This window comes from Glycine soja, chromosome 14 (assembly GCF_004193775.1).
Source record: "Glycine soja cultivar W05 chromosome 14, ASM419377v2, whole genome shotgun sequence".
Classification (NCBI taxonomy): Eukaryota; Viridiplantae; Streptophyta; class Magnoliopsida; order Fabales; family Fabaceae; genus Glycine; species Glycine soja.
The window spans coordinates 35,044,370-35,067,896 of NC_041015.1; the positions used below are offsets into that span (position 1 = coordinate 35,044,370).

The following is a 23,527-nucleotide window of genomic DNA, read 5'->3' on the forward strand; positions in this document are numbered from 1 at the left end:
AGAGTTTTTACTCTCTGGTAATCGATTACCAGATTATTGTAATTGATTACCAGTAGCAAAATGAATTTGAAAAAGTTTTTAAATGAATTTACAACATTCCAATTGATTTCAAAAAACTGTAATCGATTACAATGTTTTGGTAATCGATTACCAGTGTCTTTGAACGTTGAAATTCAAATTCAAATATGAAGAGTCACATCCTTTCACATAAAAGCTGTGTAATCGATTACACTGATTTGGTAATCGATTACCAGTGATTGTTTCTGAATAAAACAAAAGATGTAACTCTTCAAATGGTTTTTTGACTTTTTCAAATTGGTTTTAAGCTTTTCTAAAAGACATAACTCTTCTAAATGGTTCTCTTGACCAGACATGAAGAGTCTATAAAAGTAAGACTTTGTTTTATATTTCAATTATCTTGAAAACCTTTAGAATACAATCCTTTACAACTTTTGCATCTCTTTGAACTTCTTCTTCTTCTTCCTTTTGCCAAAAGCTTTCCAAAGTTTTCTGGTTTTCCAAACCTTAAAAACTTGTGCTATTCATCTTTTTCATTCTCTTCTCCCTTTGCCAAAAAGAATTCGCCAAGGACTAACCGCCTAAATTCTTTTTGTGTCTCTCTTCTCCCTTTTCCAAAAGAACAAAGGACTAACCGCTTGAATTCTTTTGTGTCTCCCTTCTCCCTTGTCAAAGAATTCAAAACAACACAGTCTGAGAATTCTTTTGATTCTTCCCTTTCCCTTATACAAAAGTGTTCAAAGGACTAACCGCCTGAGAATTCTTTTGTATCCCCATTCACAAAGTATCAAAGGTTTAACCGCCTGAGATCTTTGTCTTAACACATTGGAGGGTACATCCTTTGTGGTACAAGTAGAGGGTACATCTACTTGGGTTGTTGATTGAAAACAAGAGAGGGTACATCTCTTGTGGATCAGTTCTAGTGGAAGGTACATCCACTAGGTTCAAAGAGAACAAGGGAGGGTACATCCCTTGTGGATCTTTGCTTGTAAAATAATTTTTACAAGGTTGAAAGAAATCTCAAGGACCGCAGGTCGCTTGGGGACTGGATGTAGGCACGGGTTGTTGCCGAACCAGTATAAAAACTCTTGTGTGTTTGTCTCCTTCTTCTCTACTCTTTTACTTTCCGCTTTGCATTTTAATTTATGCTTTTACATTTGGTTAAGTTTCTCTTCTACTCTTTATTCACTTAACAACATAGTAAAAGCCTTAGAAGAGTAAATTTTTAATTAGTAAAGGTTTAGGAATAATTAATTCAACCCCCCCTTCTTAATTATTCTGAGGCCACTCGATCCAACAACTTCTTGCCTTGTCATTGCATCCACAACTAGCAACACTTCTAAAATAAAAATGATTCAAGAATAAACAGAAAGATGAAGTAATTATTCATTATAATATTTCCAATCCCATAAAGAATCACCTACAGCCTACCAGTAGTATCAACAATAACAACATCAATTTTCTTCTTTTTTGCCTCTTCTAAACCTTGTTTGGCAATTTCTGAAGGTTTAACATCAGTACCTGCTGTATAGACAGGCACATCCACCTGATACAAGCTACAATAATTATAATATGACTAGATGTAAGAATGAGAAGAGAAAAAGAGATAAGTCAAACAATGTTGATTAGTTGTTGGTGTCTCTGATGTCTGAATCACTTGGTTACAAAATATCCATATTTTAAGAGCCTAATATAGATCATTAAGTACACTGAAAATGCCTAGGAGGAGAAAATATAGCTAGATGCTAAAGCACTGCCTAACAACAAATGCATAACAGCCCATAAAACACATCACTTCTTCTGCAATACACTCTTCATTAGTTTTGTAATAGTAACAACAGAAATCAGAGGGCTCCATACAAAAGTTTCAATCCAAAATTTAAAATGACATTGATGGTTATATTTAAAGGATGCATATTTCTCAAAAAATACAATGATCAACTTCAATGACGTAAAATTCCAGACTTCCAGTACATGTTTTCCCAAAATAGCAAGCTGGTCAATAGCAGCAGGTTTGTAAACATCCCCAGCAACTAGCATGCAACTTTTTCCCTGAGATAAATTAATATGATTTGCTTCAAACTTTCAATAAGGTGCAGGAACTATAAACCACAACAAAGGAGTAGAGTAAGTGGGAAGAAGATGGAAAGGACACTTGTTTCTTGAGATAATTTGCCAACTTTAGTGAGAAACATGCTAGTAAAGGAGGGAGAGGAAAAAACTCCAAGAAAATACAATACCCAGTTTGTTATCGTCTGATCATTTTTCAGTCTGTGAGCCTCATCACATATGAGAAGTTCACATGAGTAAGTAGAGCTAAACTTTGACGAATGCGTTTGAAATGTCTCATATGAAACAATGAGCACCTGCAAATCAGGGAATATTAACAGAGTACATATGTAGTTCACACTATTTAATCAATAGAAGAATTGTTGGAAAATTCATTTCACCTGTAAATTGCTTTTGGGACTTGTAAAATTGTCAATCCCAGAGATGACATCTTCCCTTGTGCTTTCACATAAAGCAACAAGAGGAACTCTTTCTCCAACCCACGACGGTCATAACCCGAGGATTAAAACTTTCAGGATTCTCAACCAAATGCTTGAAGCAAACCCTAACCGCATCAGGGTACTTATTGAAAACACTCAAAACAAAAGTGATTGCCTTCTTCCTAACGAAAACCCTAGCGATGGAGAGCAATTTGAAAACCAAACGAGGTCAAATCATGAGCGAGGTTGAGAGTGGCGATCCACGAGAGCAAATCGAGGGCGAGGCTTACCTCGAAGTTGTTGGTGGAGGAGAGGTCCTTGCCGAGCTGGTTGGTGATGAGGAGGAGCACCAGAGTGTTGTTGTGGAAGGACTGTGACACGGCATGGTAACCGATCCTCTTGTGCATGTGGAGGGAGATGATGGTGTTCTAAACGACGGCGTTTCGGTGCGGCGGTGGGGTTTGGAAGAAGAGTTGGTGGGCGAAGGGGAGGGAGAGTCGGGTGCCGGAGAGCCGGAGGAAGGCAGAGGAGACGAAGAGGTTGTGGAGGAAGGAGGACATGGCGGCATGGGTGTGGAGGGAGGAAGCTTCTAGATAGGGCGTACAAAGGAATGAAATTCTGAGCGTCAAAGTAATTAAGAAGCTGCGCAAATTTCAAAGATGGTTTCCAATAAAACTGTTTTTGAATATTTTGAATACTATATTTTTAGGACGGTTTTTATACAACCGCTGTCATATAACTTTTATTATTTTCAGAATTGCCACTGTGTGACATTCTAAGGCGGTTCTACATAACCGTCTTAGAATATGTGTTGTAAAAAATAACTTTTTTAGTAGTGGAGCCAAGGTATACCTTAGATCTCCCTAGAAGTATGTAAAAATGCCTCAAATCAAACCATTTGCCCAAATAATAGGAGGATCCATAAGTGTCAAATCCTATATTTTTAGGACGGTTTTTGTACAACCGCTGTCATATAACTTTTATTATTTTCAGAATTGCCACCGTGTGACATTCTAAGGCGGTTCTACATAACCGTCTTAGAATATGTGTCGTAAAAAATAACTTTTTTAGTAATGGAGCCAAGGTATACCTTAGATCTCCCTAGAAGTATGTAAAAATGCCTCAAATCAAACCATTTGGCCAAATAATAGGAGGATCCATAAGTGTCAAATCCTATCTTAAGATATGCACCCTTACGTGCAAAATCTAAAATAACCTCATCGATCAAGTATACTTTATTGCTAGTAAAAGACTTGAAGAAACCTTGATTTTCAATATTAATTAAAAGTCATAGTCATTCAAATAAATATTTTATTTTGAAACAATGCATCCCAAAATATACTATAAATATCAATATCAATTTTCATCTAAAATATAAACTTTGGACTATTTTTATTTTATTATCAGATCAACCTTTTATTGACCTATACATTAAATTATATGTAGGTGTCCTACCTTAATCATCAAACTCTACCAACACCCAATGAAATTCCCGCCAAAAACCACATAAAGTATTACCTAATTTGAAAATGACCATTTCATGGTGTCATCACTTCGAATCAATCTATTTATAATGTATAAATTCTAAGCTACACAACCATACACTGCCATGTCACTCTACCAGTTCTTTATTTCCACTCCTCATGTTCTTCTTCCATATTCATTTACGTGTGGTTTATCTATTCAATTTCAAATTTCATCTTCATTTTAGTATTAATCATGGTCTTTTATTGTAATTCATGACTTAGTTTCAACAGTTATAGGAAATTAAAGACAGATAAAAAAGAGACAACAACATATTAAACATGCATGTAGTCACACTGTACTATTGTATGAGCTACATCAAGACTGTAAGAGCTGCATTAGGAGGGGAAAGCCAAAAACGTGAAAAAACAGGTTTCACACCCCAACCAGCCAAACAATCCCACAATGCTCATGAAGATTAACCATGTAGTCCATGGAAATCACATTTTTCCAATCCAATGCAGCAACCACCCTCCAATGACCCTGATCCCAGCAAAATTTGAAACCTGTCCTTTCCAATATAGACATAAATTGACCTGTGGAATGAGCTATTCTTGCTCTCCTATCATTGACGCTCTAAACTGCACTTCTCACCAGATATCACAATCCTCACCAAAAAGGAAGGTGATATCCATTCTTTCTCTTATTTCACTCTTCACAAGTTTAAGTTTGTCTTGATCCATAATTTGGAGACCTCTTTGTAAAAAGAAATCTTCTTTCTTGTAACTTTCTTTCATGTATTGATTTCTCATATTAAGTCTCTAAGTGGTATTACTAAAAAGCAGGAATATGCCTTACTTACCACCTATATGAGGCAGAACAGATTAACACAACTAAGAGGATTAAAGCACGCTAGCAGAATTTACTTATATGACTCCTCTTTGGAATTTGCACGAGTATGATCATGTTTTTTTTCATTGTAGTATGATCATGTGTTTTGTTACAAAGTATTATTTAAGAATGATAATTGAACTCTTTGAAACCATAAAATTAATCCATCCAAAAAAATCCATATATAATCAAAATATCTCTAAATCCACTTTGATTTGAGCCTCATATTTGTGATGTTTTTTTCACTTTGATTTGCATATAATAATTAGCTAGCTAATGGATTTATATTTGCACCAAAATCAATATTAAATTATTTGACAAAATCAAACACCAGATCTATATATATTGAATTGTTTGCCACAAGAATAACTCCTGTTGAAGAAGTTTGCAATTTTTAATGGATGGTGAGGGATTATGAAGCTTATGGTGTTTTCTAGCTATGAAATATGTTGATTATTTGATATTTATTGAATTGCTATATTTCGAAGTGCATCTGTAATCAAAATTCAATTTCTTTTTTCTTTTACAGAACTACTATAATTTTCTTTGTTTTTACATACCAACACTTGCAATGATCAAAGAATATACATATATATATATATGCTACGAATTTTTTTTGGAAAAGTTAGCTAAGTTGATTATGGCAGCTATTTGATTCAATTATTTACATGTGGATTGTCATATTTACCTTATTTGATGTTGTAGAAAAGTCCAATGGAGCTTACATCAAGACATATGGATGGGTATCAACATGGTAGTTAAATCTGCCATGAAGGGATATAAGATGATTTTGATCATGCCCTCTCACACAAGCTTGGAAAGAAGGGTGACCATGACCATGACAACATGGAGCTGAACTAATCCTAACTAATCCAATCAAAGGAATGGGAGGAATAGTATATAGAAACGCTTTCATGCGGCAACAATTTCCAAACCCAACCAATACTCAGGTTACTTGAACTGTTGAATCTAAATTATTATTTATGTTTAGTATCTCTTACTAGGAGAAAGAAAATCTTTAAAACTATGTATACGGCCTGCACTATACTTCTATAATACTTGGTTGCCCTTATGATTAAAAATATATACTCTTTTTTCTACTTACAAAGGAAGGTGGTCAAAGTCCATTCTAAATTATGAGTGTTGGCATTAGCAGCCCAAGCAAGAATTTCTCTGCATCAAAAGATTAGATAATTAGGCTCATCCAACCGAATTGATATCCTTAGGCCATGCATATTGTCCTTCTATAGAAATGAAACTTTATTGTATGATTTTACATGTATAAAATTTTTTGTATACACAGAATTAGGAGGACTTTAAATATGTCGTTGAGGAAACATGGATTTTACGTTAAAAAAAAATATAATTTGCATCTGAATAAATAAAATTAAAAATATGCCATAACTTTTTATTTTAAAAGACAACTCTAATTACTTGAAAAAAGAAGGCATGGTTCAATTGGGTCTTATAATTTTTAAAAGCGCTTCAATTAAGTCCTTCCTTTTAAATTGAAGTTAGGAACGTCAACATATTAAGAACACTTGTCTCTTTTACACTTTCTAATGGTTAAAAATCGTCAGGGGACTTCAAGTGTGTCGTGAGATTTTTTAGGAACATAACAACGTCACTTGTGTCTTGTGTGTTCTGAGAGGTTGTAGAGTCTCTGTTGTGTCTCTATCCTCTCCATCTTCATCTTTGTTCTTTTTGTTCCCCTTAGCCTCTCACCGCAAAGAAACAAAACATTACACCCTTTGTCCTCTCCTCAACTTCAATGATGCTGCCACAACCCTCATATGTACCCTCACTAATGACGATGACACTACTAAAAAAAGCCTTTTTACATCGGTCGAAAATCACTTTCAAAGACGGTGGGGGTCCATCTTTGAAGATGACGTCGTTGTAGACCTTGAAACTATCGATGACGGTCAACATAACACTGTCTTAGTAACAGTGAATTTCTAGATCGGTGCTTACACCAGCACGGACGTAGAAAGACGTGATTTATACGTTGGTGCTGGCGTTAGCACCGACTTAGAAATTGAAGCTTTCTACCACGGTGCTTACATCAGCAACGTTGTTGAAAGTTCGGTTTCAAAGACGTTCCTGACATAATCACGGACGTAGAAAGAAAGCTTTCTAAGTCGATGCTTATGCCAGCATCGACGTTGAAAGTAGCAATTTCAAAGACGATGCTGGCATAAGCACCGTCTTAGAAAGCTTCATTTCTACGTCGGTGTTGACGTAAGTACCGCCGTAGAAAGGATTATTAATTTATATATAGAAAAATTCTTATTTAATAATAATGATTATGAATAAAGATTATTATCATTAACTACTTAAAATGTTGCTTAAATATATTAAAAATTAACAATAATCTTAATTAAATAATATTAAATTAACTAAAACCTATGTATAAACTGAAAATTGGTTTTAGTTAATTTAATATTATATAATTAAGCAACATAATGATTGTCAATAAAATTAATTATCAATAAGTATTTCAAATTTACGTTAATTACATTAATAAATAACAATAAACATAATTATATAATATTAAATAAAGTAAAAACTATGTATAAGCTGAAAATATAAAAATTATTATTGTCAAGTAATTATGATAAGTACATATAATTTGTGTACTATATATTATGGTTTTAGTTAATTTAATTTTATATACTTAAGTAACATAATGATAAATAATGATTATCAATAAAGATAATTATCAATAAGTATTTCAAATTTAAGTTAATTATATTAATAATTAACAATAAACATAATTATATTATCTAAAACCTAGGAATAAAGACAAATAAATTATGATAAGTATTACCAATCTTATTTTAATGAAACTAAACATATTGATAAAAAAAGTGATTCATTTAAAGTAACTATGTATAACAAATTAATAACATTATATATATAAACTTGTGTTTGGTGTCTTTTTTAAAAAAATAAGTTACAATATTGATGATATAAACTTAGAACAATTTTTACATAAGCACAACATGGTTCAAATAAAAACAATGCAGTAAGCACAAGATGATTAAATAAAAATGAAAAATGGTAGGTTGCGAGATAAGATTATGAGGTAATTTACTTCAACAGTAAATTAAAGCAGGATAAAATCCAACCTGGTTGAGTGGCCAAATCCCATAGTTATTGGACACAAGTTGGAGTTTGCTGTTGTGAGAGAGAGACAGAGATCGAGAAAGACACATTCACACCAGTATAACCAACTCCTGAAATATTCAAAAATTTAATAAGTCGATCACATTGACAAGCTTTGCTTTCCTAGGTAATAAATACTTGTGAAATTCCAGCATGTTCCTAGCTACTGCATTGAGAGAAAGAATGGGATGTCGTCCCTGCCACATTACTCTTCATTGGTTTGTTGGGCTATTTTTTTTTTAACAATTAGGTTTGCAAGTAGGTACCTCTGCTTTGGTCTGACAAGGACAATTGCTGTAAAGAATATGATAATCATGTAGGAAAAAGGTGTTCAAAAAACACACATTGTGGAATAAAAGGATCTATTTTGTATTTAAATTATATTATAAACAGATGACATATTAAAAGGTGTACCTGTTGATGAGTTCTTGAAGCATAAAAATTCTTCAATAGTGTGAAGACTCTACGTGTATTCACATCGAGACTGACCTCTATTCGTCAACAACTTTGATAAGTGGAAAAAATAAGAATAGAGAAGTGATATTGGGATATTTTCAACGTGCAGCCTAAGGCTCTATTTATAGCACGCTAAGGGTACCAAATTTTTTATCAAATCAAAATCATTATTGATAGTATCTTTTTTTAAGCTATATTATTTCTTGTTACCTTTTATTGCTAACCATTTAGAAATTAAAATTGAAATAATATTTTACCAAGTCAAACTTGTATCTAGCCGTCTTTTCAATCCAAATTTCAAATATAAAATCATACATGTTTGTTTCTCTTCTTTTACCAAATCTTTGATATTATTTATATTTTCAGTGCTAGCAAAAATATAATAATATTTCACTTTTTTGAAATCAATTAATCATTTCATCATATTAAATTCTCTAATTTAATTAATCATCAAATATTAAAATAATTTCTTTAACAGAGATTAGAACACTCGTTTGTGGGTGACCCCGTAGGTTCAATACTAAGTCGGTAATATATTAATCAAATTAATATACTAATCAAGGTAGGCGTCTAACAACACTCCTTAACGTCCAGATAGCATGAAGTACCATTTTACTTTCAAGAACCCTTAGAAGAGTAGTGTAATAATTTCTTCCATCTTTACAACTCTGGGTTAACTCTAGAGTATGATATTACGGTCAAACCCTTTTGAGTTAACTCATAATGACTTAAGAAACTCATTTCTTCCTTTCATTTAATTTTCCTGACTAGGATATAATTTTATTCATAGAGCTCAAACTCATTACCAAGAGTTGATGGATTCCTTCTTGATTAATCATTAATTTTACAGGTATTTAATCATATACAATATCCATTCAACAAGTGTTCTAAAACATTAAGTGTTCGGAATCAAAATACAATAAATAATCTGTTAATTACTATGATAATCTCATGTTAAAGAAAGTTATTATACATCTTCTTGATAATTTTCTATTGACAATTTATGGTAAATTTTAATCATTAGAAAATTTCAATTGAGTCAGTTCAATGATCACATCAACATGTGACTCATCTATATATGCAAATTAATAAATGAGATCTATTAATATTTATCCAATAAATATTATCACATATATATTAATCTATCTGGATTATTGATATTCTATTTACAATAATCCTATGATCAATAACGGTTTAGATTAAAATTAAAACAAACTTGTTTCTCATTATCATAATCTCTATTATAATAACAAATATGTAATTTTAATCAAAGACATTATCAGATGGACCATTTAATCAAATAGTAAAATATGACAATGAAAATAAAATAATACTTTATTATTGAAATTAGAATTGATTACATGATGAGTTGGATTGTAGACATACAAATTTATTCCCAACAAATCATTCTAGGTTGATAATCAAGTGGCTTTGATGCTATACCTCATTAGTATATTGTTAATATTCAGAAATACATAGTGGTAAATCATTAATTTGCATAAAAGACTATGTTTTGGGTTGTATTAGCTGGAATTTGCATAATTAGGCACTTGTACAATAAACTCTTGTCAAATTAGAGGTAATTCATAACTCTTTGTAAAGGTTACTATAAGGTAGGAAGACTTTATTTTGATTACTTTGTCCATCAAACTTATTGAAATATGCTAAGAAGAGGTCATACGAAGCCCAAATATGTCGTTTGAAATCCATTGTGGGATGATTTTAATTTAGATCAGCTCTTATTTGTATCAAATGAAGGACAAATAACAACAAGAGAAATAAGAAATTGCAGGAGTGATGCATTTAATTTTGTATTATACAGATGAACAATTCATATGCAGAAGGTCAAATAAGTGGAATGAAGAACACCAACAGTGAGGGAAACTTCATTCTTACCTTAAAAGGTTGGTGTGAATTATCAGCATCTAACCTTGGAGGGAAACTCCATTGTTAGCTGAAAACATTGTAGTAGGATCTTCAACATTGTTGCTTGATTTCTCCTTAAAATCATTTAGTTGATGCTCTTTCATCTCCTCTAAGTACATTTACTCCACCATTGGCAGCTAAAGTCGAACTGTAGCATTAATGAACAAATTTAAAAGTTGTTCCATTACCATGTACTAAAAATAACAATAACGAGATCAAAATTTAAGTCAACTATGGCTCTAAATGCTTAGGACAACGGAACTAACCTCAATGTAATGACGGTCATATTTGAGAGTCAATTCAAAATTTGATAAACAGATATGTATAATGTTGAACACCTCAATATGGATTTGAGAGTCTCATCTATCAAACCTTGGTTCCTCAATGATCGAGGCCGTACCCGAATCAAATAAACATGAAAATGCAGTAACTAGGAAGTGATCCTAGGTCGTTTCCCAACGAGCAGTGACAAGCCAAATGTTCATAATATACTTGCAGTAACAGTAACGATGGGGGGGGGGGGTTTGGTTGTTTGGTAATTAAAGAGCAGACAAATAAAATGGAATACAAAACTACTAATATTAAAAACGGGTTGTTTCCTCTGATTCAGAAGCCACTCTCTTATCCTGGGTTATGGAGAATTCGTCCCTAACAGTCAACCACTTAATCCAACCCTATTTCAATTTACTAAGCGAAAATCAACTTAGGGTTTTCAATACGTGATTAGGCACCACATACACCAGTTAGCCCTTCGTCCATTAAGCATGAACGCAAGTTAGGCTCAGAGGCAATTAATCGAACACAAAGCGTGCACTGATTAATATTCACGAAATTGGGATAACTGGTGAAGGGAAAACTGCTAGGAAACCACATTACAAACGAAACCTCAAAGAGAGTTGGGATTCGTCCTCAAAAGGAAACAACACCAGAAAATCTAGCCTTCCATGGATTCAAACAGAAAACGCAAATGAAACATGAAGCAGAAACGTAAATGAACAAGAACGTAAATGAACAGAAACGTAAATGAACAGAAACGTAAATGAAAGTAGAAGAAGAAGCAAGAATGAACTCGTAATTAGAAGCAGAAAACGGAAATTTGCATTAAGAACGAAAACTGTAACAAGGGCACAGAAAAATGTGAAAAACTAAAACCAAAGCTCTGAATAATGAAAATAGCATAGCAGAATAGAATGCCCTGCACGAATCCCAAGGCAGCTATTTAAAAAGAGTCACTCAAAGTCACTGGGCCCTATTACAATACTCTGGCCCAAAACGAAATAAACACTGAACAACATAAAATAAAATTGCGAAATTTCCTAATTAGAAATTAACTAAGGTAAGCGCTGCTTTATTTGCCCTCTTCAAGTCCACAACCAAAATCCGGATTAAGCCCAATGTTTCATTAATTCCTGAAATTAGATTAAAAACATCAAATTAGCTAAATGAGCCCAAATAATAAAACTGCCTAATTAATTGACAATTAAGACCAATCAATAATTAAAATGGTGCAAAAAGGGTTTAGAAAATAGAAGAAAATGATGGCACATCACTCAACACAAAAACCAAAGCTCGTTGGATCCTCAACTCCTGGACTATTAAAAAATTAAGGGTTTAGATATGTTTAGCTAGACTTTAGTTGGAGAAATGCAGGTTGCTTAAATGAGGATATCTATGACTATGTTGATCTGGTTGTGGTACTGCCTGTACCTTTGCTCCACCTTCAAAGCCATATAGAAAATTAACAAAATTACAAATGAAGAAACAAAATAATGCTACTACAAAGTAGGAATATATTATGACAAAACAGTTAATTTGTGATGAGATAGCATATATTGAATCATGGAAGTCATAGATAGCAATTTTACTAAATTGAGAATCGATCAGTTCACATTAGTTGGGTAAATTAGTGCATAGAAAACAAAAATATATCTTACTAATTTGTGGAGCTGCTGCTGTCAGAAAATAATCTATCTTTCTTCTAAGGTGCATGTTAGTATAGAGCAATAAGAAGAGAAAGGAATAAGGAGAAGAGAGAAAACACAAAGTTTAACGTGGTTCAGCATACAATGTAACTGCCTACGTCCATGACTACACTAAGAGAACTTTTTATTACTTGCACATATAAAAACTTACAAGGTGTCTCTATATATAACACTAATGAGACACAAGTTTTTACAAACCAAGCGATGTGGGACAAAGGAACTAAGACCACAAACTCTAACAATTCTCCCACTTGGGGTCTAAGTTCCAAACTTTAGCAGCTCCTTGTAAGCAATGAGTTCATCGACTCTTTACCTAGTGTAGCACCTTTGTCTTCAATTATCCTTGAAGGCCAATTGAGGCAATGCAAAGTCTCAGCTTGTCAGTTGTAACAACTTTAGTCAACATATCTGCTGGATTCTCTGATCCTAAGATCTTTAACAAAGATAAGTCTCCATCATTTATCAACTCCTTGATAAAATGGTATCTTAATTGAATATGCTTGCATCTAGAATGGAAGACTGGATTCTTAGCAAGACTTATAGCACTTTGACTGTCACTAAACATTGAAGCATTATCTTATTCTTTCCCTAATTCATTGAGAAAATTCTTTAGCCAAATCATCTCCTTAGTTGCTTCTGAGATAGCTATGTACTCGGCTTCCGTGGTTGAGAGAGCAACTCTATTTTGAAGTTTAGACTTCCAACTCACAACAGTACCTCCCAAAGTAAAAATGTAGCTTGTGGTGCTTTTCTTCGTATCCAAATCTCCTCCCAAGTCTGCATCTGAAAATCCCTGTAAAGTGAGATTGCATTTTCTGAAGCACAAACACATCTCTTAAATACCCTTCAGATATCTGAGTATCCACTTTACGCCTTCCCAATGCTCCTTTGCTAGATTTGATAGGAACCTACTGACAACTCCTACTGCATGTGCTATGTCAGGTCTGGTACACTCCAACTTGTGTATATATTTCTCTTGAGACAACTTCAAAATTCCTTCTGATTTGTTTCTAAGAATTCTCATACCAAGGATTTTTTTAGCTGGACCAAGATCCTTCATTTCAAAGTTTTTTGCCAACTGCTGCTTCAACCTGTTAATTTCTGCCATACTAGATCCTACAATCAACATGTCATCAACATACACGACAAGGATAACATAACTATTAGTAAATTTCTTAACATAGCAGCAATGGTCCATGTCACATTTGTTGAATCCTAAGTTGCTCATAAACTCATTAAACTTCTTGTACCACTGCCTCGGTGCTTGTTTCAAGCCATATAAACTTTTATGAAGCTTGCACACAAGATTCTCCTTGCCAAAAGCTCTTGATACCAATTGTTAGTATAGAGCAATAAGAAGAGAAAAGAATAAGGAGAAGAGATAAAACACAAAGTTTTAGTATAGATCAATAAGAAGAGAAAGGGATAAGGAGAAGAGAGAAAACACGAAGTTTAACGTGGTTCAGCACATAATGTATGTGCCTACGTCCACAGCTACACTAAGAGAACTTTTTATTTCTTGCACATATAAAAGCTTACAAGGTGTCTCTATATGTAACACTAATGAGACACAAGTTTTTACAAACCAAGCGATGTGGGATAAAGGAACTAAGACCACAAACTTGAACAGTACATAAGGCTGATGAGTATGTGATTTTGTAGCAGTCATAAATTTGCATAGATGTCAAAATTAGATAGTCATGTAAAGTTGAGCAGTATCTAAGTTGATTTTACAGTTTGGTTGAGCGGTCCTGTATTTAACCTTTTTTCTTCATATGCATCAATGGAAATAGACAAACTATTCTCACATTTTTCTATAATTTTGAACCAGCTATTTTCCTGGTTAAGTGTTATATTGTACTCCATGAATATATTACAATCATGGGCATTCCACCTGGCACCCATTTTTACAGTTACAATACTTCATCCCAAAACAATGTTTTAGATCTGAAGTTTACAAGATAGATTAAAACAAACAAAATTTCTCCAAAAATCTTATAACTAAAAGGAACAATATTAAAATTTAGTATCTTAATTACAAATTAATAATGAAAATATATTTGCTACTTAAATTAAATATTGATTGCAATAGTTAAATTTTCTTATATTTATTTTGAGAAAAGATGCAATAGTTAATTACCTTATACAATATACTAGCAGATAAAAAAAAACTTATACAATATACTAATCTTATCATTCTCGATCTCAACACAATAAATTGTAATAACCTAATACAATTAATAGCAAAATACCACTAAGGCATTTATTATCTTATCTTAATACAATTAATAACAAAATTCTAGAAGAAGTTCTCCTACCATTTTTTCCGCGTAAAACTTTAAACACTTACTAGTCTGCAACCCGTGCACATGCACATGTTGTTTCATTAGCGTTTTTCACTTGTTCATGGACACCAAAATGATAAAGCTGATTAATAGGGAAATGGAAATTAACAGCAAAACATTAATCTAGTAGTTCATGGACAATTAACAGCAAAATATAAATATTGTTTGTTGCACTAGCAAAATATTAACAGCAAAATGATAAACACAGCCTAGTCGTTGTCATCATCTTCCCAATCCTCCTGCCTCCTAATTATGATATCCCAAATTTTTTCATAATACCTATAATAAATAGAGATTTCATCTCCATCATCAAAATCCATTTTTTCAAGAAAATTATACCATGGTTGGACAACACCTTTTCCACCAATAGCAGGATTCAGCGTTTCAACTTTCCATTGCAGTGGGGGGCCATGCCGCCTTAAGACTGTCATGTGGTTGCCGCAAGCTCTAAGAGGAACTTCTGTACAATGGGGGAGTTTCTGTAATTTGGAAAAAGTAAAATTGTTAAAATGGTAAAAATGTGTTTAAAGAGATTAAGATATGAAAGTCAGCTTACCAGGGGTTCAGGATGATCCAGCATTTCCTGAGTAAGTTGAAGAGTCCACATGTGCTTTCTGGACGAATGCCTTTGTCTGCCGCAAGTTTGCCGCTCCAGTGGTGGTATGAAATGTATGTCAAAAATAGAGTGATGGTCACATGCAAAAAAGTTGATGCTGGTTGACTCATAGATTTTCAAATCTTTTCAGAAGTTTTGGAGTCCATCTGCTAAATACACTTTGTCTCTGTGTTGTCTGACTCATATTTCATAAATGGCTCCATTGTATCTGAGATGAACAAACTCAAGATAGTTTGGTGCCCATTGTGTATGATAGAAGGCTGGAAGTTGTATGGTATTCTGAAAAAAAAGTGGGAAATATAAATGTATGTATATGTAACAATAATAGTAATGGAAGAATTGAGAAAAAAGATGACCTTGTCATTGTTCAAGGCAGCGATAAATTGCATGATCAGTGGTGATCGCATGATGCCATTTTTCATCTGTAATCACAGGGATATAAAAGCAAATGTCAAAAGAAACTTGTCAACCAAAGGAAAATTATAAAATGACAGATGCAAAATATAAAGGTTTGTAAACAAAACACCAAAAAAGAAAAACAGTGGAAAGGACTAATGCACATACAAATGGAAACCAAATCAAAGGCAAAGACATTAAACGAAAAAACAGAACAACGGCAACAACAGAACAAAACGAAAGTGGAAAACAAAAACAAAAATGATAGCCATGCACATAAAAGTTAGAAAAGAAACGACCAAGCCATGCACATAAAAGTTAGAAAAGAAACGACCAAGGAGTGCCGGACACCTTCAAGTCCAGTTTTGTTTTCAAACTTGAAAAAGAAAGAAAGGAAAATGACACAACAAAAAACAACGGCGTTGCACAAAACCGCCAAACCACGTGCATCAGACACATAGCAGAAAAACCACAAACCAAAAACCCATGAAAATAAGAATAAACACAACAAAAAGGTAGGTGTCGTGAAGAGAAGAGTAGAAATGATTTACCTCAGTTGATGCGGTTGAAGATGTGGTGCTCATTTTGTGTATGGCGTGAAAGTAGAGTTTGGACAGAGGAATGAAAAAGGATTTGCAGAAGAAAGTAGATGATAGGCCTTTAGTGTGGTATTTAATATTTGCTTCTTTCCAATGCCACACGGTTGCGAATAAATGTGATATCAATAACTGTGAATTGAAGAGGTACGAAGTAGATGAAGAGTTTTTGTTTGAATTAGAAGCCTAAGACCGTTGGTATTGTAGGGCAGTAATTGTGTAAATTTATCTTGGGCCAAAATATGAGCATTGGGCCAACTTCTAGAATTGCTTGTTAGCATTTCGTTTTTTATGTATTGCAGAGGGGGTATGAACGAATTATTTAAAGCTAATTATGTCATCCTGGATAACTGCATTTTTTAAATGTAGTCTTTTTTGTGTAAAATAAGAATGATGTTGGTTTGAAGAAATGCAGTATATGCAGCATGATGTGCTACATTTGGACGATTGGCATGAACGATTTTTAAAAATATTTTTTAAAGCATAATTATCATATAAGCAGTAACATATGAACACTAGATATTTCATCATTGAACTTCAGCAATTCAAATTTCTATATTTCGCAGAGAAATAAAGAAAATTTGTACATGTAAATGTTAAAACAAATGTTAAGCTGTGATAAACTGCTAAATAATATAATGTTAAGTAAATGAAATTATAAATGGAAGATATTAATGTGGTGATTAAGATTGCATACCTGACAATGTAAAATTTAACATTGTAATATATGATATCATCTTTGGCTGTATGTTAGAATGTATATAAGTAAGATAACAGTTTGGAATTATTGCCAATAGATAGTACAATTTCTTGTTTGAAAATTTAGAGTTACCTTGTAAGATTTTTGAAAACCTCTTTGAAGACTACATTAGTAGTAGAAGTCATATTTTCTTGGTCTTTATCATGAATAAGAACTTTTAATCCTTGCCTTGAATTGACCCTTGATAATGCAACGTATAATTGCCCATGGCTAAAGACTGGTTTTGGCAAATAAAGCCCAACCATAGAAAGTGATTGGCCCTGAGACTTGTTAATCGTCATTGCATAAGATAGCATGATTGGAAATTGTCTTCTTAAAAGCTTGAAAGGCCATGGTGATTGTGTAGGTGACATTGACATTCTTGGGATGTAAACATTTTTGCCAACATTTTTGCCAAAAATGATTTCAACTGCAATGACATGTTTGGCTAGTCTAGTAACTATTAATCTAGTACCATTACAGAGTCCTTGCGTTTGGTCTAAGTTTCTTAGCAACATTATAGGACTACCGATTTTTAGCTTGATACGAGGATTTGGCAGACTAGATGTGTTTAGTGAATTGAGAAATTTAGTTGTGATTGATTGGAAATGCCAACTATCAATGGTTTCTAACTTCTCTATATAATCAGAGCTTAAGTATTCCATTTGTTCACCTATTATATTTATTTGAGGTAGCATGCAAAGTTAAATAGAGAATAAATACTGAGTAGATCTTAGTTTTTGTAAATTTCAGATGTGCATAAATACCTAGAATCAAGGAAAGTATATAATCATTGACCTCTTCAACTGTTTCATTGGTGGAAGCTAATATTGCTCTAGATTTGAAGAATTTAGGATTACTGTGATGTTGATATAAATCTGGAAATGTTGATTTGACTATAGCATCAATGGGGTCATTATATTCAGTAATCAGTAGGTACTCAGGAATTTCAATGGTAGCATATCCATCATTTTGATTCCCAATAACTCCATCTCCAATATCTAGAATCCACTTTGCAAATTTAGTAGTTTCTTGATCATCAATTAATTGGGCATTTCCTTGTAAACGCATGTTTTTGGTGAGTGTTAAGACTTCACAGGAAGGCCACAAATATGATGAATTGATTGTTGCATTTATAATGTCTGAACGACTTCCTCTTGGAATGACTGACAAAATTTGTCGGAAATCTCCACCAATTACAATAACTTTGCCTCCAAAAATTTTATTGGGATTTTTTTTTCTTTAATAATGTCTCTTAAAGTTTGATCAAGTGCTTCAAAGCAAAATTTGTGTGCCATGGGTGCTTCATCCCAAATTATCATATTTGTCTGATTTAACAATTCTGCTAGCTGACTTCCTTGAAGTATATTGCATGTTGAGTCTTCAAAAATTGGCACAGGTATCTTAAATTTGGAACGAGCAGTCCTGCCTCCTGGCAATAACAAAGAAGCTATGCCGCTAGAAGCAACCATAATCACAATTTGATTTTTTGCCCTCAGTGAACTTGCTAATGTTATCCATATGTATGTTTTTCCTGTACCTCCATATCCATATAGAAAAAACATGCCACCTTCATTGTTGTTGACATGTTCCATAATTTTGTAATAAATTTGTTTTTGTTCGTCTAGAATAAAAAATAAGTTGAGATTTGATAGAAATGAAGAATTAGTGGACGGAAAATTAGAAAATACAGATGGAATTTAACTTTGTTAAATGCAATTTATAATATATGAATTGGTAGATTACCTGCCATCGATAGAAAAAGATTTTCGAATTCTGATCTAGCCTCATCATTGTTGTAATTAAGTTCAGACAATATCAAGCTATTCTCTAGACATGATGCAGGATTTCCACCCTCAGGATATGGCATTGTAGGATAGTCTCTGAGTGATCTTTGGTTTGGATGCAGAAGTTATTCAATTTCCAGTAATGTTAAATTTTTAAGTTGTTCATCATCAATGTGTAATTCTAACAAATGATAAAGGAGATAGTTAAACAATGCATATCTGTGATGTTATTCAATATAGAAAGTTACAAACTGATTAAAACTAACCTTTGTTTATAGTTGTTTTTTTTATAATGATATGCAATGTCTTCAGCTAACCAATTCCATGTCTGACTCCAAAGTTCTTCAGGTTTAGTAATGACACCTGATAATAGTATTAACACAAATAATTTCCTCAAATAATTAGTTGTACCTCAATCCTTAGCTTCTTTGATTGCTTCCACAAATTCTCTGTCATCTTGCAAAAGACTCATTGCAAAGCATGCTTCTCTATATGTAGGGTATAGAACATTTTCAACTGTTCTAATATCTTCAAATGAAGTAGCTCCTTTGCATGCAGTAAGCATCATTCTTAGATAAAACAATTCACTAGTGGTTGGTGGAACCCATATTAACCTGCCAATTGTATTGCCTTTTTTTCTAAGGTTCCATGATCTAGCCTTTTGGTTGTAGACAAATTTGGAAACAAATTGTGAATATGTCAGATTTCTACCCTCTGAAAAACATTTGTTGCTATTCATCCAGGCTAAGAATTTTGAATATGAAATTCTTGGCTTTGATAGGATATCATCTATATCATCATCATCTTCATAAAGAACACTGTGTTGTCCTGGCAGATGAAAATGTAATCTCTCCACAGCAGGCTTTCTAGCATGTATTGGAAAACCAAAAATTCTCCAAGTAGCTTCACATGGAAAAATATATCTGACAAAAAAAATTCATAATTAAAGAAACAATGAGTAACTTAAGTATACATGTTGAATTAATATTACCTGCAATCCACATATTCTTTAATCTCGTCATTTTGACTGATAGCATTCTCAAGTGTACCATTAGCATCATGAATAACAACAGCAGTGACTCTGTCATAACCTTTGTTTATATATTTAAATAAATATTTAATGGAAGTATTTTGATTACACCATTAAACATTTATATGTGCTTGGTATTTCCTCAGCAATTTTGCATTGTAAGGTACTATATATTTATTATCAATAATAACTCCATTCTTTGAAATGGTACGACCATCATTTCTTCTACGATAGATTGGATAGCCATTTGAATCTAAAACAGTTGAGGGTGAAACATTTTAGGGTAAAAACGACTACACTTGCCTTCTTTCATACATGGAGACTTAGGTTGGAGAATTCCACATGGTCCATGTACCATATGATTTTGGACAAATGTATAGAGTTTAGGGTCATTTTCATGCGAAGGAATTTTTGTTGATATTATGTGGTCAATGTCATCTGAAGATGGATATTTATTATCTGGATGTAAGAATACCAATAAATGCACATGAGGAAGTCCTCTTTTTTGAAATTCAATTGTGTGCATATTTGCAATTGTTAGCTGATTGTATTAATAGTGAAACAGTAATATAGAAATTATGTATAGTTGTATTATATCAAGGAAAAATGAAAAACAATAAACAAATGTGTAACTTTAAAAAGCATATTAATGGCAAACTCACATGCGACTACTTTTCCAAGCAAGTGTTTTTTTGTTAAGTCAAAAAGCATCTGCTCATACTTCAATCTGAAAACACGTGAGATAAGATCCGGTCTATCTGTTGGTTTTAGATTCAAAGGTGCAAACACTTTATGGATTTCAGGCCAATTTGGATTACAGGTTAAAGTAATAAAAAGATTTGAAAAACCCACATGGCTGCATATTGCCATACCATCAAAATAAAGTTGGTCCATATAGCGTGGACTGCCAACAAAGGTTGACGGCAAAATCACTCTTTTTCCTTTAGAAGAGCTTTTACTGCTTCCAACATCCAATGATGTTTGTAAACTACAATACTTGTCAACTCTAAGTTTTTTTTTATTGTTCCTAATGTAGCTAAGTCTTTCAGACTCAACCATCATGTATGCTTCAACAATGAATTGTTGGAATAGTTTTCTAGAATGCAACAAAGTTTGTGCTTCATTTGATCTGAACTGTAGTCTATAAGCAAACCACTCTCTCATCATTAGATGATTTCTCTTCCTTTTTCTGCTGCTAGGTGTACAGAGGGGAAGTATATCAGGTCTATATCCATCTTCACCATAAGGGAAGAGTAAAGGGTATTGGAGTCCTAGATAGCTAGAGTGTAATTCATGGATTCTTTGTAATTCTCCATTTTGAGTTTCAACAATAATATCCCTTCTTGAGTCTGGATCAAAATCACCAACAATTAGAGCAGCAACTTCAGAAACATTTGGGAGATTGTATGTACGACTATCTTTCTCACGTGTAGCTGTCAATCTCAATTTTACATTATCGACTTGAGTATCTGCCAATCTGTCCCTGGCCATTCTAAAACTTTTTGCATGGACATTGTACTCATCCAACATTTGACTTAAAGTTGAAACAATCTCTGGTTGAATTCCAACATGTTGACTGCAAAAAACAATATAAAAACAGATCCATTGGTGTGACAAAACATGCTTTCGGAATTAGAATACTTCATATTTGATAATAAAAGAAACAAAAGAAGTACTACCTCATTGTATTAATTCTATTTTCAACTTCATTCTGCGTATCAAAGATATACAATTGTGAAAATTTTGGTTGCTTTCCAGGCATTGGTAATAAGCTGCCTATTCGATGTCATGGTTGACCCTGAATTCTAATTGTAGGAGGTCCTCTACTTTCATTAATTGATTTGTCTAGCTTAATACCAGCAGACGTAAAGGAAAACATCATGTTGTATGTCCGTATGTTATACTGATAATTTTTACTATCACTTGCTTTACCATCAAACAGAAGTCGTTCAAGATATTTCGGTGGACTTTGTAATAACGGAAGCTCAACTTTCCCATCTCCACAACATAAGGTGAATTTTGGACTTGTTGTATTTCTATTTTTTGAAATTCTTTCATCATACCACATTTTTGCATTGTAATGTCTACATTGCATGGCCTGATCACCCAAGTCAGAATAGCCTGAAATTGTCTAATGAGATAGCGGAATTTAATTTAAAGGATATCAGTTGATATCCTTAACGTTATATCAGAGCTATAATTATTACCTTCAGTATCCATTGCAGCTTCATTAGTATTGGATTCGCAATTTTCATCGTCAGAGAAAGAATTAGAATCAGATGTTGTAACAATTTACGTTAGATATCATAGATATAATTAAAATTTGGGCAAAAAAGTGAGTTAGGATTTTCTATCATCATACCTTGTGGAGATTCAGAATTCATATCTTCTAATGAATCAGCTGTCATGACTTAAGAATAGAGACAAATTAAGTCAAGTCGAACAGATTAATGTATTTATAAAAGAAAACATTTTATTTATAATTTCTCACCATGACATTGTATATCTTTCAGAGTGGAATCTATACTTATCTCATGTGATCTGTCAGGCTGAGCCTTTTCTTTGTTTTTTTTTTTTTGCAGGATACCTTTTCTATACATTGTGGCTTTACCTGAGGTACATGCATTTGCATGTGCATTCTTTTGCATGTTTGCAGTTGATATCAATGAAGTTGTTTGGTATAGCAATTCACCACAACAAAGATTTGAAATACACAGAGACTAAATTATACATCAAAGTAATTCCAAATATTCAATTGTGTAATAAAAACAAAATTAAACATGCAAGTTGAATTTAAGTAGTTTCGAAAATCAGTCATGGAGGAATGATTTGACTCAGCTGTAAAGATATTATATATAGAGGAGTAAGTTCTTGATATAGAATCGACTATGTGATTGATCTGCATTTTTAGAGGTCAAGAATTTAGAATACAATTTACAACAAAGGATGGAATATTTTGTAAATTAATAAACAAATGTTAATTGACATCAACCAAGAGATGCCAAATATAAAATGCCGGTTTAGGGGATTAAATGTGATTTGATGTTTTTATATAATGGATTTCATAATTAATGAACAGATTTATTTTGGCATCCAAAATTACAGCTAAAGATTCATGTGTAAATTTTAATAAACAAATCTTAATTGACATAAAGCGAGAGATGACAAATATCAAATCTGCGTTTGCTAGATTAAATGTGATTAGACATTTTGACAGTTATCATTATAATAAAAAAAATCGAGCATCAAATTGAAATTACAACACAAAACTACAACTAAAGATGCAGGGTATAGAAAGATAAAAAAAAAAAAGGAAATTTAGCATTAAATTGAAATTACAACACAAAACTTTGATATTAAACGTTGTCCAATCTCTCTTTGATTGATCAATGTATCATATTTGCAATTCTCATCTCTAATAGAATCGAAATAATCCTTGCCTTGAATCTGTCCTCACTTAGCACTGATTATACTAAATTTCCAAATTCATGAGGACAAATTCAAGGATTATGCTAATTTAGTGTTGAATCGAAATTATCCAAAAAAACCTTAATTCATGAGTTATCTGAACTTGTTAACATTTATCAACATTCTTGTATTGAACCGAAATAATCCTTGCATTCA

At 32.9% G+C, this 23,527-nt stretch overlaps 1 pseudogene; it reads right to left on the reverse strand.

Moving 5' to 3' along the window:
* Nucleotides 1–14,948: 14,948 nt before the first annotated feature.
* LOC114384020 lies at nucleotides 14,949–22,123 on the reverse strand (annotated as a pseudogene).
* Between the last annotated feature and the right edge of the window lie 1,404 nt (nucleotides 22,124–23,527).